Here is a 6,000-nt window from a genome sequence, read left to right on the forward strand (position 1 = left end):
TTTCTGTTGTCTGTAGTTCTGTAGCACTTTTCTGATGTAACTGCAGAACGTTCTGTTGTCACAACAGATTTCCTGTCAAAAACCGCACAGAAATTTTGTCGCAACATCAGAAAATGTTCTGTAGTTTTGTCTTTCATTCAAAATGAGAAGAATGTAGATGCTATATTAACATATAAAGGGTCGTATTTCAGAAGGAAGTCGTACAGTCGGAACAAAAAGCAAAAATTCCGAAGTTAAGTGATCCAGCCATCCAAGACACATGAACGTAAGTGGAAGTTTAATTGTAAAGCCTCGTTGTCATCTTCAAGATGCGAAGTGCGCTGAGCGAGGGGACCGCGCGTCGGCGTCAAATCGTCCGTGTGCTGACGACGGGGATAAAATTGCCGCTTAACCCTTGCGGAAGCCAGAGCGTGATGCCTTCGTGTGCCTTTTATGCTTGATTGAGCTTTGACAGATGCTTGTTACGGTTCCAAAAGTTGTGAGTTTACCTGCGGTGGAAGATCCGAGCTAACCAAGCGACAAACATTTGCCTCTTAACTAGTAGTGGGGTTTATACTACTTAACGTCCCAAAGCGACATCGGCTATGAGGGAAGCTTCCAAAATTTTCGACCACCTGGGATTGCTTAACATGCACTTAAATCGCACAGCACACGGGCGCCTTGCATTTTAAATCGATCAAAATGCACCCGCTTCTTCGGGAATCGGACCCGTGTCCTCGCAGTCAGCAGTGGAGAGCCCTAATTATGTACTGAGCCACCGAGGCGGGAGTCTGTGCTTATAAGTCGTCTCCCTAGTATAATCCGCTTAATGAAGTTGCCTGTCTCAGGACTGCGGAATCGTATTGCCCTCACGGTTTATCGTCAGCGCCATCCGTGGTGAAAAATAAGTACTGTGTGCTTGTGTTTGTAAAGACAACTGACATGGACTCACTGAAAGTGTTAAATGTTAGCACATTATCATCCGTAGAAAAAAAAAAATATCGGCTCCATATCGCCATAGCGGGGGCATACCGAGCGGCTGAGGGCGAAAGTTGTCCCCGGTGATGCTGCCCGTGGCAGCGAAGATTGCGCCGTGTGGGGCAGGCTAAATGGGCGCTTTCTCTACAAGGGTGCCTTTCTTAAGCAGGAAGGTTCAGTGAACCCACTCGCAATACGATCAAGCCGCTCTTCTTCTGCGGAAGCTGAGAAAGCCTACAGGGAGGCATCCGTGATTGCCGGCTCACATTGCGCCGACAGAATGCGATCAGCCCAACTCTACAGTGAACAATTTTTCTACTGGACCCAGGGTCGCGGTGCAGAGTTCTGGGTGTGTCAGCGCAATGCAAAAACGCCTCTGTACTGTATGATGTAAGCGCATAAAGCAGCTCGCGCGGTGCTTTCCGACGCGTCCGAGAAATCGCCGAACGGTTCCTCAGCTGTTTTTCCCAACGAAAGAAACTGCAGTATTATGCCTTGAACTGCAGAGCAAAGGACGTTGACTCCACACGCTTGCGAAGCGTATGTGCAGCAAAACAGAGAGAAGATAAGATGTGCATGGGCAAAACATGTATACGGCACAGGACACGCTCAGAAGAACCTCGTGATACGGGCCGTCTCGCAGCTATACGTTTTTGTTAGATTTTTTCCCGATTTCTGCTCTACCGTCCATTAGATAAAGTTCACCTCCGTGCAGTGTCGTTATTTCGGTCCCGTACATTCTCGCCGTGCACACGCGGCTAGATCTTTCGCGGCGAGCTGGAACTGTATAGCCATCTGCACTGAAAGAAGCCAAGACTTAACGGTAAAGTGACGTGCACATCTCAAGTCGCATCCTCAGCTATATTGCGCGTCCTGTGCGGTACTTGGGTGAATGGAAAGGAGCACGTCAGCCGGCGGGGAGAGAAAGAGCCGGTGCTCATTCCTCGCCTAAAAATGGCCCTGATCAGGCGAAATATGGAGAAATGGATGAGGCCGTGCTGATCTAGTGATTGGTGATCTCACAAGCACATGTACGGGATCACTTTTCATCTGAATATGTTGTCACGCAGTTTTTTATATTTCCTATATACTTTGATTCATGCTCTGTTACTTCGCTGTTCTCCTGTACCTCCTTTGTTATCCCTTTATATGATCAAGGTAATGTGCATTTGAGAATATTAATGCATCGCGTTATCGTTAACCGTTTTGAGGCGCAATTGCACATATGTAAAGCCTTTATCAAAAGTTTACAGTCCAGGGGGGTCTACTTCTGGGCGATATTATGTGGCTCGTTATGCACTCTCAGCAATGGCTAAGACTTCCACGATTATTACAGAAGTCTATTATACGGCTTAAAAGCAAACCCTCTGGGCTGTAAACTTGCGATAAAGGCTGTACATAAGCTTTTTTCCAGCAGATTACAACCAAATGTTATGCAAGAGGTGCCTAGGTCGTCTTCACTTGCACTCCCGTTCCTCGATTCAGGAACGAAGTTCTGAAATGCCCCTCAACAGAGGCCCTCGACCAAAGCCATAAAGTCGTCGCTGACCACCTTACCCCCCCTCCCATCCCCCCCCCCCCCCCCCCCCCCCCCACACACACACACTTGTTAGTGTGGCATCGCAAGCAGCATGTGATCACAACGTGATGGAAACAGATCGATGCCATTAGCTAGAGTGCCTTCTTTGAGTGGATTTGTCGATTGTTGCTCTAGCTATATGCGAGTGCAGACAGGTCTCATATCGTGATCCTCAATCTATGTTTTTGCTAAGTGGGCGCACTCTGCTTGCAATATGTTCTCTGATATCCAAGAAAAAGCGAGTGGCAACGAGCATTGGTTCGCTCAGCCTTTGTCTCTTTAACCGCTGCACGCGAGAACCGTATAATGCTTGCATGAGAAAAGCTACTTAATTGGGTGTGGTCAACCGTCAAAAAGGCGATGCTCCTCGACACGTAATACATACGCCACATGCAGACCGCAGAACATTTAATTCAGTCCAAACAAGAACAAGCAAATCATATATGTGAAAATGCGCAGACATGAGCTCCCATCGAGGTTGAGAGGCCTGCGCTGTTTATTCTTCCTTTTCTTGTAGACAATTTTCTTCCACTCCCGGCATTTGCCCATTACTTATGGGGACTTTGTTTGTTTGTTTGTTTTTCGCGAAATTGAGCCTTGATATGAAATGCGCGTTACAATAGCCTACAAGACGAAAGCCAGTGTTCGAACGGGTGGGTGCAAGAAATAGAGTGCACCTTAGACTCGGTTAGTTACGGTATTACAACTGCATATCGATGAGTTCTTATCTAACTCCACTAACTCTGAGATACAACGGTTAAGACAACTTGAGGTGCCAGCACGTAATCGGAGATGACAAGTACAGCTTTCTACGCCTTTTAAAGTGGTGGTTCGGAGACCTTTCTTCTAGGACCTTTCCTTCCAAGAACGTACGATGCTCTTTTGAGAGGGGAACCTCGCCAAGAACGACCACATTGCTTGAAGGAACCAATGAATTTTTACTTTAATTATTAAATGGAAGACACGTACGAATGCGGTTCCACAAGAACCCGGCGTACATACATCGTCTGAAGTATAACACACCAGGCCCGGAAGGACCGTGCGGTAAGCTGTACAGAGCATGCAGGTAGTATTACATGAAGCGTATACACATATCTCGTTGAAGAAATGAAATCTAACGTTTGACGAAAACTCGTCCGGTCGGGTAGTAGATTCATGTATTAAGAAAAGAGAACGCCGTATCGTAATTTCTAGTAAACATTCTCCACACGGTATACGTATACCACACGTCTTGAATGTGCGCTGAAAAAAAAAAAAATTGTTTTGAATTGTCCTTACCCGGTACATTGAGTCTCCCGAGTATTTCATTGTATATTGGGCGGTATGAAAAAACAACAAAAAAAAAAAAAAACTGCTGGATTGTCTGCAGCTAATGCGGACACAAAACCATGAATTTAAGTTTTCTATTTAGCCCAGCCTGGGTGTTGTTTACCAAGATTAACGGTAACCGGGAGTGTCGGAGACTGTCCGTCCAGCTACTGCCACGGCCTTTTTTCGCACCAGTAACTACATTTAAGTTCGCCATTGTGACCTAATATAGCAACAGGCAAACCACGATCCATGCCACGCACTTTCGTTCAAGGAGTCTCGCGAACGCAGGCCATGCAAATTGTTTAGTCAAGTTGCACCCATGTTCGATGAATAAAGCTCAGTTTAGGAAAGCTCAGCTTCTAGTTTATAAAATACCGTAAAAACTGCCATATATGCATGTCCACTCTTACAGCGTCCGGAGATTAACGTTTACAAACTTCGAAGACTGCGGCATTAACGTGCATACGTCAACATCAGTGAAGTAACTTCCGGTCATGTGAATATGGTAGCGCAGACTGATGATCTGCACTCAGTAGTGAGTTCAATGTCGTGCGGTGGAGAACTCCATCAAAGTGAACAGTGTTTCCTTTTATGCGTCCGTTTTGCATGACACTCCAGAATATATCGGTGGAAAGAAAGTTGTAGGTCATTGTATACAGTCATATAGCACTCGGGAAGGGCTGATGACAATTAACATACAGCGGTTACCCTGTCGACGGGCGTTTAATATCTGTATTCGCTGTAGCTCAGATGCTTCACGCCACCTAAGTAAGTGCCGCGGCTAGCGAATCCCTTTGCTTCCGCTAGTTACTCTTGAATGTATAGCTAAGAAGAAGGGATCAGAGATGGTACAATCGTTCTTTTTCAATTACATTCCATTTATATATTTATTTTATATTGTCTTTAACGACACCGCGGTCCGGTTGCCGCTTATTGGACCAATCACGCGGATGGAACATAGGAGTCCGTCATATAATGAAAAAAAGCGAAAACAACACATCATGTAAAATTAATAAAAAAGAAATTCTGATTTCAATGGAGACAATATCAGGCTACCCATGTGCTGAGCGATGGGCTTTAGAAAAACCCACCTAGCGCGCTACTATGCGGTGTCACCGTAGCACAACTGCAGATTTAATTTGAACGTTAAACCCTGCGTACCACACTATATTTAAATGAAGTATGTACTACCAATAATTTAGACCAAAGAGTACAGACTACCTATTCGAATCGCGAGAATTTATACTAACTGGTATATTTTTAATATATCTGATACTGATGGCACCAACACCCGAACTAACCGAAAATTCGAATTAAGCGAGATTTCGCTGTTCTATACTAGCCCTGACAGCAGCGCGTACCGTGCAGCAAGTGGCCCAGTGCCCGTGCGGTCGGGGCTGCATGAAGAACAACTCACCCAGCTGCTGAGCCGGCGTGTATGGTCACGCGGTACTTTGGTCGGGGCGCGTGAGCAAGCAACCTGCTCGGCCAACAGTCAGGGACGCGAGTGTTGCTCGGAGGGGGTGGTTGGGGGTGGTGGCGATGAGGCGAGGAGGGCGGGAACACCCCGGCCCGGATAGGAGGAGGAAGAGGAGGAATGGTCGGTTGAGAGAAAGGGACCGCAAACGAGCCGCGGTAAACGCCATGCCGCGCCGAAACAAAACAGGCGTTCACGGAACAGCGCGTCGAAAGCGATTTAGCGATCGAGGCAACTTCTCTCTCTCCTCGTCTAAGGCGCGTGTCGAAGCTATGACTGCTGGTAGAATGATTAGGGTGCCTTTCTGCACCTTCGCCTCGTTGTTCGAGGCTCATATCTCTAAAATAACTGTGCAGAGTCGCATGGTTTTTCTTTGATCTCAAAATTAGTGTTTTTCGCGCATGACGTCTATTAAACAACTTCACTTGCTAATGTACAATCTTGAGACTTTCAAAAAGACTTTCATGTTTGTCAAAAAGATGGGTGTTTGGTTCGATATCCTTTGGGTCCATTGGTGAGGCGATTACCTCGTTCGTAGAAAAAGTATTTAAGTAAGCCTAGGCTAAGTAAGTAAACAAGGCCTGGGGCCGATTGTGGCACCGATCATCAGCTTCTTGTTGCCAAAATTAAGCTTCGATTGAGGAAAACTCAGAAAACTAGAAGGCCTTTCAGGTAT

Source organism: Amblyomma maculatum, chromosome 3 (assembly GCF_055883805.1).
Source record: "Amblyomma maculatum isolate TAMU_Amacu chromosome 3, ASM5588380v1, whole genome shotgun sequence".
In the NCBI taxonomy this organism is placed as follows: domain Eukaryota; kingdom Metazoa; phylum Arthropoda; class Arachnida; order Ixodida; family Ixodidae; genus Amblyomma; species Amblyomma maculatum.